Genomic DNA, 14,371 nt, shown 5'->3' on the forward strand with positions numbered 1-14,371 from the left:
TGTGGTGGTTTTTATTTTCTTGTTTTGGAATGACTCTTTTATAGATGGGTCTGACTACACCCTGTATGCCAAACCAGAAGATATTTAAGTGGGGAGTCAAGTGTCCAATGGTGCCATCTAGCGGTCAATACCTCACTCTGCACTTAACTTCATTTACTGAACCTTTCTTTGTAAGCTGCAGCGTTCAATGCTGATGATGTGTTAAATAAAACCCTTTCAAGACATCACAATTATGTTATTTAATCTGATATCACTCAAAATATTATCGGTTGTTTGCTTCTGTTTGCCTCTATATAATTACGCAATTCCACAATACAGAGATGGTAAAAGTCATTATGCTCAGTAGAGAAACGTGAGTGGGAAAAAAAAAGTTCCAAACTTTGGTGATTAATGAAAATAAACAAAATAAATCCAGCCTCCGAAGTGTCATCATTCACACTATTTGCAAAAAGATACAAAAGTCCAGATACAATCACTGGTTTAAAAGCTGAAATGGAAAAAAAGGTCCTACACATATATCAAGTACTGCACGGGAATATTTGTACTTTTTTTCTACTTTTGTTGTTCCCCACCACTGACAGTATCAGCAGCGGAGAATATATATGTATGTTTTGCTTCCCTTAATAGATGCACTTGAACTCAACTCGGGGCACTCCATTCTACTTTGCTCTTATCTACTTCATAGCAAAGACAAAAGGGCGCCACTACGGGTAGCATCTCTTAGTTGCATGTTGGCTAATGGAGCTGAATGTATATGTTCTATCACTGTCTATCGCCCCGACCCCCTCCCGAGAAATGCATCAATTCATGGATGGATAACAACATGGCCTTGAATGCATCATAGCACATAAAGGCTTAAATGGTGTGTTGTTTAACCGTCGTGTTCCCTTCATCTCCGTGCCAGACTGTGAGGTGGTCCCCACTCCAGTTTCCAGCCCCCGCAGAGATGAACGTTATCCCTGGGCAATATACATCACGACGAATATAGAGGTGGGGGGGGCACTCGGGGAGGCGGCAGTGATTGATGATGTGCTCAGGTCAACGTGAGCAGCCAATCACAGCTCAATAAAGCTCGTACTGAGCAGGGAAGTCTCAAGCTGCCGCTAAAAAGACGTTGTGGCATAATTGGAGGATGTTTTCTGTCACGCCCTCAAATGAAATTTCAAACAATCTAAGCATAAATGATTATGTTTGTGTATGTTTTTAGCTTGTATTTTTTATCTTTTTATTTATTTATTTTGCACTGATCGGTTGGCACTTTTTAAATTTTGTTGTACATGTGTGACAATGACAATAAAGATCTCCTCTCTTATTTATTGTGTTATTTGTTTATTTATTATTTATTCATCACTCTTATTCATTGTTTGTGCCTTCTTGTTTTTATTTTTTGTGTTGTTTACTTGTATGTACATAGTGTGCTTTGTCGTGGGATAGTGGGAACGTAATTTCGATTTCTTTGTGTGTCTTGGCGTGTGAAGAAATTGACAATAAAGCAGACTTTGACTTTGATTCTATTCATAAAAGTTTGTCAATTATATTTGTCTTTAGACAAACTGGAATGATTTGTAACTGGTACGCACACAAGTAAAGATTGCGTTGGAATATTTGGCCATTATTTGGCTTGTTGTTGCTGGGAGGGGGCATTGACACAGCTGTTTGAGTTCTGCTGGCGTGTGTGGCCTATAAGCGACAGGATGTCTGTGATTTCCTTTTACTGTCACTGCTCTGTTGAAACGCGCAAACAGATGCTGGCTAGTGGCGAGGGTGGAAAATGTGTCTGCGTATTATCCGCATGCACACGCAAGAATGGAATTTAGCTCGTACTTAGGGATTGGCTTCTGCTAACACTTTCCTGGCATCTTGGCTTTATTGCCGAGAGGTATCTCTTTGTATGTGGTATGTAAAACACTCCAAACAAATATTGTCCCACATTGCACAGTATGTACTCAGCTCATAAAACACAACTACTTAACAGGCACAGGTAGCTACTTGTTTACAAATAAAGATAAAGTACTGCTGGTCACTCATTGGTTGAGCAAATTTCCAATTTAAAAAAAAAAAAAGTTTCTAAATTAATTTATCATCTCATGATATACATCAGCAATAATCCATCAAAGATGTATGTAAGATTAAAAAATTAATCTACAGCCGTTGCTTAAATAATATACTGCTATCTAGTGGTCAACTGTGGAATTACACCAAAATCTGAGTATTTTGGAAACCGTCATAGAGACTAATACTGTAGTCAACAGCCAGATGTTAAGGAGCAATTATTAGGCACCCTCATTCTATATTATTATTGTTTGTCGAGGTGGACCTCTATAAATCGTGTTTACAAAATTAGAATAGCAGCGGAGTAAAAAGGTATTACGGTAAAGTAAGCCTTTTCATCGAGGTTCGTTCAACAACGCAATGAAGGGTTTATTTGTTGCCTATGCATTGTCAGGTTTCCCAGCAGGAAGAATGTACATAATTACACAGAGTTCGTCAATATTGAACTAAGCATCCTGCCTGCTCGCCTTCCCAGAATAATACGGAGCACCTTTGCCCTGTCACAAAAAAAAAAAAAGCCACATCCAGGCAATGCCGGCGTTCCCGAGTGAGGTGTCAAACGCTGCACGTGATGATAATTATTGTTACAATACTGTTTTTGCATTGAGTGGTTGATTCTACTTTAATACAGGATGCAAATCTGAAACATTTCGGCTGGACTTCTGACCCCGAATGAGCATAATGGGCTCATTCAGTGAAGTCTCCTCACGTCCTCCAGCTGGCGTTTGTGCTCGCTCTCACTTACAGAAATAAATTGTCATGGGTGTTGGAGTGAAAACTTTAGTGCAAGTCGAGAGGAGCTTATATATAAAAAAAAAAAAGATTCCAAGTCCAGCTCATTCTCTGCGGCGTCTCAACTCAGACCTCATAGATCCACTGAGGCTTTGAGGTTGTATTTTTTAGAAATTTTACAATACAGTTCTGCTATGGTCAGCAGAAATAGTTTATGTTGGATTATATATTGAAATAGCTTTGAAGTTGGAAGCCCTGTGGTACTGTATGTATATTTGACAAGCACAAAATAAGCACATAAAATGTGTTTTCTCTTCCTTTTTACTTTCATCTCTTGTCCACATGGTTGTGTTAAATAAAAAACGTCTATAGATCTCTGCAGAACGGACTATTTTGCCGTCTCCGATGAAAGAAACTTTTTGTTATTGCTTTGAGTCCTATATGAGGAGTGGGAAAACAACGAGCGTGTTTCAATCTATCTGTCCGTAAAGGGAAACAAAAATCGAGATTAGACAACAGAGTGAGTGAACTCCCCGTGGTGGTATGTCGCAACAAACGCATCTCCGGAATCAACTAAAGACTAAGCTAGCATTAAAACCCAAAACCAGATGACATTAGCCACAGTTGCTAGGTTGACTTAATATTGTGTCACTACATTGTTGTTTCATTTTTGCGAATCCACAATCACTTAACTCATTCAGTGCCATTGACGGTTATAGATGTCAAAGATATGAACCAATGAATGAGTTCAATTCCAAAACAGGAGATAAATGTGCATTTCAAGCAGACATGTTGCTAATGACGTGTTGCTTCTTAATCCTTTAAGTTAAAAGATATCCGTCCAATTCTAAAAGACAACTTCATTTTTGACCAATCAAGCCAATGTTGATGTTTCTTCGCTCTGATTTTGATTGCTTATGGCAAACGATGGATGGCTATTCCGCGATTGTTTCAGCAAAGCTCCCTTTTGTTTTAATGACAGCGATGCTCGGAGAGATAAGTGTTTTTTTAGGTGGTACTTGGTGTTTTGAGAACCACTGCTCGAAATATACCCTTGCAAAAAACAGGTAACCTCCTTGTCACCTTAATGTGTGAGCCTTTGGTTGCACCTGGTGCGTATTCCATCTCCGTCCCATCTGGTGGGAGACGTGGGAGAAACACAAACAAACAATAGGTGATGTTTTTTTTTTTTTTTTTTAAATCAAAGGCGCCAGATGTTCTCCCAGTCACCTTTGTGAAAGACGTTTTCACAAAACCCCGAGAATTCTAGTGCGCAAAACTTTCACAAAGCATACCTATCACCAGGCACACACATGGGAAATCAAATGCGCTCATCCTTTCCGGCGCAGTCCTCGTTGCTTTTTGAAAAATGTGTGCAGGAGCCTCTCAAGAGTGTGAAATTACTCCCCAGGGAGTACAGAAAACAGGCAGCAAGCCACAAAATGTCACCTGGATTCCTCTCAATGTCCCTCATTTGTCAGAAGTCTACAGCACATGCTTTCCTTTAAAAAAAAAAAAAAAGTTTCTATGGTGTACTATGAAGCGTTCCTATTCAAGCTGGTTTTCATTGTCATGTTGAGAAACAACCTTGTAACCTTTTCGAATGTTTTACGAAGTACTCGCTTTAACTTTGTTGCCTTGACTTCATATGTGACAATTTTAGAGGAAGAAAGAATTATTGATGTTCTTTTGTCGTTAGGGGGACGCTTTTCATTACATTCATTTTAATGACTGAAAAGGAAGAGCGAAATTGAATGACGAGAGAACGCTTTTTGGTGGGGAGTCGAATCAGTATGTCATTATAAGCCCAAGGGGAAAGCAGTGAAGGGTTTCTTTTTGAACTCTGCATTTGTTTTGAAGTTTGCATCCAATTAACCAGACTAAGTCGCTTCCTCGGGCTAACATTTGCTAGGTAACATGTCGAACACACACTTTGGAAGCTGATTCTCATTTGCTCTGCCTTTTTTTTTTTTTTTTTTTTGTTTCTTCTTGTTGGAGCTGTTGTATGTGCACTGAAAAGAGCAAGCATATATATATATATATATATGTATATATATATATATATATATACATATATATATATATGTATATATATATATATATATATTTTAAATTTATTTATTTATTTATTTATTTATTTATTTATTTATTTATTTATTTATTTATTTATTTATTTGGGATCATAACAAAACATCCAGATGCTTCCACAATAAGATGAAAGCTGAAATCCTAATGTGCCAAAACCTTTAACGTCAGTTGCTCATTTCTCAAAGTTATTTGCATTCCTGTTGTTTTTTATCTGCAGTCAACCAAAACACATTATGCCGTGTAAAAATGAGTATATCGAAGAAATCGGTTTATATTTCCAAGAATCCACAAAAATAAGTAGTTATTAGCCAGAGGAGGTAAATGGTGCTCGGCTTGAAATCACATCACACCTTGTTAATGTTGTAAGGCAATTAAACAGCTTCTCCCTTGCTGCTGTACTGTGTTAATAAATTCCCAGTATACTTATGATCAATCAAAACTTATTTGAAATTGATTGTTTGAATGCCAATCAAAAAGAATCCAAAGTATGTCGATATTTCTTATCAAAAGCTTCTCATATTTCTGATTTAAAAAGCCATCGTTTAAAAAAACAGATGTTATTCTTTAGCTCCTCAATGGCATTTTGCATTGCGTTGTTAGCAATAAGCTAAAAAAATGACAGGTTACTTGGTTCAATTAAACACATACTTCATCTGAGGATGGCATTGAACAGCTTGAATGTTCTTTGTTAAAGAATTGATCATTATCCACAATAAATGGTTTGCTAACTGTGTAGGCGAGTGAGGCATGTGCCAAGCAAGAGTTCATTCTGTTGCCATGTTGTACCACAATCTGTTTTCATTTTTGTTAACTGTTTGACCTCGGCAGAATTCTGTTCTCTGACTCTTGTTAAAGAATGATAGAATTTTGCGGGAATCACTTATGTAATGTTTGGACGGTCTATGAAATGGACATTTTTCACTTTTTGGCCTTGATGGATGACCTTTCTTGATGAATTATTTGTTTTTGTCTTCATTTCGAGCAGGCATGAGGGAAACATGGCACTGAATGCGTCAGGTCGCCGAGGCTCCTTATAAATCTTCTCGTAAATGTTCATAACAACCTTCACAATGCAGATAATGCGCATTAAGTCATTCCGGGATTGAATGACAATGTAGACACAATTTTTTATTTTTTAAAGAGACCATTTATTTTCATAATTATGTTTTCAAGGAAAAGGGCAGAAGTTGTCTTCCAATTCTGGAGATGGCCCAGCAAGCATTAACATGAGCAATGTTTTTGACTCGGTTTCTAACGATTCAACAAGCGAATTCTACACCGTAGCCCACAACACCACACTTGCTGGCTGTCATGAGATAAATAAGAGTGCATTTCTCAACAGCGCCGCTCCGCATGCCGATATAGTCCGATTGGCTTCCATCTGAGTTTCACTGCGGAACTGGATTTGATTTTTATGTGATGCACTATATGCACTTTTATCACACCTCTGAACCAATCATCCGCTGCATGGAATAAACCCTGATGCCCAGATTGCAAGTCTGTTAACAGTTTCCCGCATTTGGCTTAACGTCAACCAGAGTGACAAGAACAAAAGGAAAATCAACACAAATAATGTAGAATAAAAGCATTATTAGCTTTGTAAAGATAAGTCTCATAATACGAAATCTTGTTTATAATATAATATAAGTCAAGTCAAGTCAGCTTTATAATATAATATAATATAATATAATATAATATAATATAATATACTATGTCTTCATCTCATTTTTATATATTATAATTTTATTCTACATGTGATGTGGGTCAAGTCTGAGCTGTTTTACATTTGACAGTAACAAGGATATGACATTTGGGGACATTTCCTCAAGTGACCCAAAAAAAAAGGCCGGACTTTCTATTGCCTGTATTAAGAAAACTAATCATTTCACAATATTATAAAAATCAAGAAAAATCCATAGATAAGACGTACCGGACTATAAGATGCAGGTTTCAAGGCTTGTGCAAAAAGTAGTGGCTTATAGTCCGGAAATTACGGTCATTTTTTGGGAGGATATGCTTCACCCGTGTCAATCAACTGATCTCCACTAAAAAAATCATTCCGTCTGACTGTTAATCTTTCAAGCTCAAGAATAAGTCACTATGTTTTTATATCCCTGCCAATCTGTGAAAACCACTTTTTATACACACATAAATCAGATAAATGTCCCCACAAAACACATGAATACAAGTCCCACGTGTCCTAAAGTGGTTGAGGAAACATATGGGACCCCTCAGAAATAAGTGCTACCAAATGTTTATGCAACAATGGGTCAGTGTGCTGCAAATGACCTACAGTGAAGGCATTACCTTAAACTAGTATGCACTAGTATGAAACTCAAACTTAGTATGCATGCCGCGTCTGCATGAAGACATCTGAGCTTGTTACAGTGGAGGAAGGTGGAAAAAAAAGACGGGATCATTTAAAGAAGTGTGAAACCCCAGATTTTTACTCTCGGGGCTTATATTTGCCCGCTTCCACCAATTTATTGAACACACTGGCCCTATTTAACTTGAGTGGGGACTCTGCAATGAGCTCTTTTAACTATCAACTTTCTTTGATTCGTGGTTATCATGCCTTATCGTACGTACTCCGGCTACTACTGACAGAATTGGATGGAAAAGGCCCACTTAAAAAGTTTTTAGTTTCTGGTTGTCATCACCATCCAGTCTGAGTGACGAATAAACTCCAGGGAGGGGAATATTCATATTGTTTCTTCAAATATAGCCCACCGGGGATATCAGCTTGAGGTAATTTCATCCTATAGCCGCCTCAACGGACAGTTTGCTTTTCCTGCAAGCATGTGCTTTCATGCACAAAGCCGATGAAAGATCGGAACGCTGTGAGAGTAAACCGCACCTCCGGCCAATATACGTATTTGTGTGCATTTGCGTCAAAGCGTGACGCTCGCACATGCACGTGTGATGCTGTCCACATGCTTCGACGTCATTCGATCTATCTCTTTATCCATGCTTTATCAGTCATGAGAAACTATTGTCATGATTTTGTCGCAGACCCCTGAGAAAACTAAACGGGCTCGTGGTAGATGCTCGTTTGAATCCGGCACTAAGGACTAAACATGGACACTGATGGTTCAGGGACAGAAGAGCCGGGATTTCGGTTCTGGTGTCACCCCAAAAGGACACGGGTATTTTCCAAGTCCACAAAGCATGTAGACTGATTGGCCAGATTTCCATAGACACCCCAGAAGGCAGAACGTACAGCGGAAAATTTTGAAAATACGGCATATAGAAAGAAATACTTGAAAAGACCTCAATCATGGGTATATTTTTCAAACTGGATTTAAAAGCATTTATACTCGTGGCTGACTTCACTTCGGCTTATTCCATTTGCATGCAGCACAACATCTAAGTGCTGATGTTTTAACTTCGGCCTCTACTAATTGACCCAAAGAGCTGTTCCGTTGTTTCTACGGCCGGAATGAACGCCACGAATCTGAGATTAGACTTCTTGAGACTCGTACGATTCCCTTTTTGGCATGATACCTTTTAAAGTACACAGCCTGATCCAAATGGGTTGGTGTATTTTCTCCTTCGCAGTTCCTGGTTATTTATGTGACTGGCAACGGACGAGACTTTTATGATGAGCAGGAGAGAGGACGGGTTGAGGATTTTGGATGGGAAAGGATAGCATTAGCGGGGATAACATTACACAGTGGACTTGTATAACAACAGAACCCGAATGCATGTGTTTAATTGCAGCGTTGAAATTAACTGGCTTGGATTTGACTGCTGAACTTTAGGATTGGGGAAAGTTAAGTGCCTATATGCGACCCGCTAGTGAAAATAGAGGAGACGGTTTTATGCGGTGCTTTGTGAATTCCAACATGTGCTTCTTTAGTTCTGAAAAACAGCAACAGCTGTGTGTTGTAGCACAACGCCGTCACCTTGTTTGAGATCTGCGGGTGAACTTCCTGCTTGTGCGTTAGAATGGTCGGGTGGTCTTTAAATGCTACCCCCACTGAGGAACCTCTATTTGCATTTGTTTGTATAAGATGAAAACAACCTAGAGTGAGATTCATCTTGTCTGGGAAGTGAACATCGGGGTGACTGGGTGGCCCTTTTAATTTCAATACAATATTGAAAAAGTGTCGATTTTGTATTATTTAACATTCGGGGTCTGATTCTGTGATCGACATTTGACCATGGTGTTGTTATTCGAAAGAGATAATTAAAGCTGTCATTGAGTCATTCTTTCGACACCATTATTTATTATTGCGGTTAATTGGGAGTGTGCTGCGGCTACGGATGATAATGCCGTCATCTTACACTTAAGTGTCAAAATATTAAAAGGATTGTTTGCAAACAACCGTCACAAAAATAAACATATTGTTGAATGAGACTTTAAAATTTTTACTGTCGGACGTTATTGTTTATATTATATAGAAACAATAATATCTATTATATACATTAATATGATATATTTATATCATTTTATTATATATATTTTCATTCATCATAACACTTTTAAGTGTTGTGCTGAGTGACAAGTGAAACAGAATGTTTTATTCCTCCGATATATCTCATTTTCCCCCTGATTCATTGTCAGTTTCATCACCCCCGCCCCCCGCCCCAATGAATAGGCATTCAAGCCATTTACAAGCCTTACTTCATTTGATTATTTCCTGCCAAACACGGCTCTTGCAGCATGATTGAAAAGAAGAAAAGGTTCGAACTAATCCATTCCACTCTCATTTTCTCTCGCTTTCACACCGCCGCCGATTACACAAAGGATCCTCTGTGAGAGGAGACTCGGCGTGCCAGTCAACGGAGAAGTTTGGGGGGTGCGCAGTTGTTTGCATCGCAGCCTGTTTTAGGGTTAAAGTCAACATTATGTCCGGGCTCATTCCGGGTATACGTGACCAGTCTGGGCCCCGCCCACCTATGACCTTTATTGTTGTTGTTTGGAGAAATGCTGAGGAATATTTACAACTTGTACACTGGCCAGCCACAAAAATCAAGCACACTCGCAAAATTTAATAACACTCACAATAGAAGAATTGTTATAGAAAATTGCTCAATTTTAAATAACAGTGCCTGAAAGCTATTGATTTAAAAATCTCGCTTATTTGATGGAAATTTGCTTTGATGAAGAGACTTGCGTGACACGCTGTTGATTTTGATTTTTGTTTAACAATATGAAAAGAGCAGCAAATTCAAGACAATAAATAAACTGTGTTAGGCAGTATGATCAGATTGTTTACTTAGGCACAGCATGTTTTGGAAATAGCCTCTGGAATAATAACACGAAAAAGAGAACTACTGCCTACCTTATCTAATTGATCAATGACATCATTTCCCTCCATAAGCCCTGCTGGGTAAGGGTCAATTTTATCTTAAATTTAGACTCTTATAAAATACAATATTGCTATTTCGACCTCGCTACTGGCTTTCATTGGGGTGATTACGAAACAAGTTGTCTTTGTTTGTGTCATAACCGTGTTGTTTTTTCAAAGTAATGTGATGAATCATCGCATGAAATGTCCTAATTGAAAAGTAAAAGCATGTGACGCTCTTGATTGTGCCGTAGTTCAAGTTGGGCCAGCGTCTGCTTGCAATCAGCAAATGCATGTTGAGAGCCTACTTTGTTTGGAGTTGGACGCGGTTCTCGGTGACCCCACGCAACAACGCTTCATTCATCGGCCGTGATAATTCTCTTTGGTTTGTTTCTAATAAACTGTAAACATTTCGTCAAGCTGTTTGACGTTTTTTTGTTCACAATTTCAAATGAGCCACCCCGCCCATGTTCTTGGCTGCGCCAAACTTTGAATTTGACTTTTTAACACACACTTAAATAAAAAGCACATGCGCTCAAATGGTGGCATTGTTAAGGATCCCGAGTTTTTTTCCATTGAATCGGTGTGAAATCCATCCAAAACCGCATCACTGAGATCTTTGATGACATTTAACGCTGGAGCGTTCTTTGATACTCTATCAGCAACTCCAACCATGAGGACTATTTATGTACGTCATAAACTGGGTGATAATCACTTCACAGCAATAAAAGACAAAAACATTCAACGGGATTTAGATTTAATACATTAGATATCGCTTTTTTAACGTACTAAACAGTACTTGGCAGAGAAAGAAAAGAGATAGCCGCAAGAACAAGGCTAGAAGTGCTCAAGGGCACACCGAAAAAACAAACAGAATGGTTTCCGGTAAAAAAAAAAAAAAAAAATCCACCCACGCTCATTACACAACTCACGCATTAACTCACTTTGGTTAATGAAAGCCTTTTTTAATTTGATTGTTATGGTTCTGTTTTTGCTTTTCATCTCAACGCTTGCTAGTTGAAAACATATCCATTGGTATTTCCCAATATTCTAGCGAATCATTTGACATCATTATGGTCATCATTAAACACAAACATTTCATTGTCAATTGAAAACAGTAAGTGGTTATTGTTGTAAATTATCGTTACCACGACTACCAATGCAACAACATTTGCCTAATTTCCGCAGTGCTTGCCAAACCACTATCACACCCGCCGCCGCACTCTGGAAAATGCTACACTTGGGCGTATCAGAAACGCCCTTATGTATCATACGTGTGGAAAAAAAAAAAAAAGGTCTGTATACGGCGTACAAGAGTAACGATCTGTATATGTTCCATGGGAATCTCCACGTGTGACTCATTCTTATGGCACCCGGACTCCATTACGGGTCCAATGAATCAACTTCCAGTAATACAAAGTACCTCAATATGTTTTTTAAACTATAGCTCTTCTGTCGTCGTTTTGGCATGACTCAGATTTACTTTGAGTCACGGTTTAATCGTCGCCGTTTTTTTAAATCTGTGTTAGTGTTCCATTCTTTAAATCGGTCTAGAACATGTTTTACGATCGATTTGAGGTAAATGTCGACTATTAATCCTCCAAATTATGAGTTGATGTTGTCAGCAAGATTTAGAACTGATAAAACATGTGAGTCATATCACAGGGAAATTCTTATGGATTTAAGTATCCTGAATTCCAGGAATCTTCTTATATTTCATTGACTCCGCAAGAAGACAGTTATTCCACTTTCCAAACAGCAGGCATCCATCCGACGGTAAATAAAACGCCATTGACGGTGTGAGTCGATATCATGAGTTGAATTCACAGGTGTAATATTTTCCGAAATTCTCACATTTTTTCTGCAGCTGTTGCTGACACACCCACGGGTGAGAACTTGGCAATATCGAGACGATTCAACGAGCCGGCAGGGATACGAGAGCAGCCAGCTATGTCCGCTTCCGGCATGCACTTATAGAAATACTCGCCCTATTTTCTCATGACGTGACACTTTTAAAGTGTAATGTACAACATAAATTCACTATAGTGGCCATTTTTTGTTAGGTAAAACAATTTTCACGGTCTACTACACTGAGGATTTTTTGTTTGTTGAGTGAATCCATGAAATAAAATCATCTGGATCCAGATGTTTTTTGAAGTAGACAATAAAGGAGTCTGGATCCATTGATTTATTTTTTGTGCAACTACTTAAAAAGGAATAAAATGGTGCAAATGGAAGGCATTTTCTTCCAGTGTTGTAAGTAGGCCATGAAAACCAGAACCGAATGTCAACTCACTCTAATTGGGATACTAAGTGGTATAGAAAATGGATGCTTAAGTGGATGCTACTGTTCAATCCATCCACCCTACCCAATCTTCAGAATGACCCAAGGACCCTCAAAGAGACCACCAACATGCAATGAGTCATCCTTCCACATCTATACTTTCTGCCTCTCCCAGTTCTTCCAACACGTAGCAAAACGCAGACCAGCTGTGCGAAGCCATGGCTGGCCGGCTCGACTTTTTTTTATCCAGTCAGCACATTTGCTTTCTTATTCCACACACGCCCTTCAGCCTCTTCTCTCCGCCTTGTTAGCAGCAAACAATACACTATCCTCTATTCATCTTCAGAAAAGCAGATGAGAATAATGACAAACACATGCTGACGTTGGCTGTTATAAATCTGGCAAGCGCTTCACAGCTCAGACTTCCACCGTCACCGTTGAAACTTGACGTAAGCGGCTCCCAGTTGTCCCAGTTCCCCGGTGCTCCGAAGGCCAGCACCGAGAGAGCTGCTTGTTGTTAAGCAGGAACTTTACAAGCCAGCACAAACCTGGAACCTGAATCACCCGATAGCCAGCTGTGAATGTGCTCACGGCCTTGAGATTTGGCTCCGGTGCAGTGGAGCTATGAAAGACACTTTGGGTGGAGCTCCAAGTCCGAGACATCCGCTATAGATCAAAACCCTCCAGTACATTTTGTCCCGTTAAATGTCGAGAAAGGCTTTGAGTTTAAACAAAGATGCAGATTATTTGTGGATTCTCCTGATCTTCTCGTCTGAGCTTCTATTAAACTCAAAAAAACCGAAAACTGGACACCGCGTGGAGAGCCTTGTCTGTCAGCTTATGTAACAGAACATTATTTTCTTATCATCCCTTGAGGAGGTTGGTCCTCGTTTCGCAGTGAACCACAAGAATATAAAGATTCCTACACATTCATTCCAACTAACAGTTTACATCAAGTCGTCAGCGTGTAGTTTCAAATAACATGAGAAGCAATTTACGATTTCTGGATTAAATACGAATAGATGGAGGGAGTTGCGCTTCCAGCAAAAATAATGGAATATTCACATAGATGCTGATTTATGTGGAGATGTTTCCCCATCATTGTAGCCATGTTCCCGTCAGGGTTTGAATGAGTTGGGCCTTATGTAACCTTTTTATGAACTGCACGTACCGTTGTTGGCTGTTCGTTGTCCGTCTCCGCAGCTCCAAATGCGTCGACTTAAGAAATCCGATGAGTGATTTGTCAGCCTTGTGCATTTTTCAAGTCCTGGTTTCCTTGATGACTCAGCACTTTTGGCGATCCATCAGCTTGTCCGTGGGTCCTGCTGAAGCAATGAAAACGTTTATTTATTTAATTTCGTCTCAATAAGTATCGGTCAGGGGAGGCAAGTCTGGTCCTAGAAGATCTCGTTTCTCCCGCCTGTTTTAGAAGTTTCCCACGGACCGGACTTGCCTAACCCTAGCATAGGTGAAATTTGTTGCTGACTTAGCAACTTTTCTGACCCTTGCAGCATCTATTTCTTCCAAAGACAACATCGTTAAGTTTTCTAATTATCACTGCGTGAAGTTTTTCTTTGCGGTGTTGGAACTATCGAATATACAATGGAGGTCCCGTCATCTCAGCAGGCTTTAAAAGCCTGACAGATAGACAAGGAAGCCAGAGATGGCGACAGATAGCGCTTTACCTTATTACAGCTGTGCTAACTCAAGTAGACGGTATCAAATGACTTATTTGTTCAATTGGACCGGAAAGCTTGCTGAGAGCAGCTTTTGCACCATTTGCCATTTTTTTTACAGACAAACTGGGTGGCTGGGAAAATATTAAGTGGAGTCACGCAAACTTCGCTATACGCCGCTCGCAAATCAATGGCGGGAATAAATGTCGACCATTGCATGACATTTTGGGCAATGAGGAAAGATA

At 39.3% G+C, this 14,371-nt stretch overlaps 1 long non-coding RNA gene across 2 annotated transcripts in view; it reads right to left on the reverse strand.

Annotated features, from left to right (window-relative positions):
- Positions 1-14,371, reverse strand: part of LOC148397392 (uncharacterized) — a 154,292-nt gene that overhangs the window by 131,927 nt on the left and 7,994 nt on the right. The window contains exon 2 of one of the 2 annotated variants that reach the window (XR_015858711.1): positions 13,622-13,772. This is a non-coding gene — a long non-coding RNA (uncharacterized LOC148397392). Of the gene's footprint in view, positions 1-13,621; positions 13,776-14,371 lie in introns of both variants that reach the window. The other variant, XR_015858710.1, reaches the window with a different exon arrangement.

Source organism: Syngnathus floridae, chromosome 5 (assembly GCF_059516105.1).
Source record: "Syngnathus floridae isolate MCC-2025c chromosome 5, RoL_Sflo_1.0, whole genome shotgun sequence".
NCBI lineage: Eukaryota > Metazoa > Chordata > Actinopteri > Syngnathiformes > Syngnathidae > Syngnathus > Syngnathus floridae.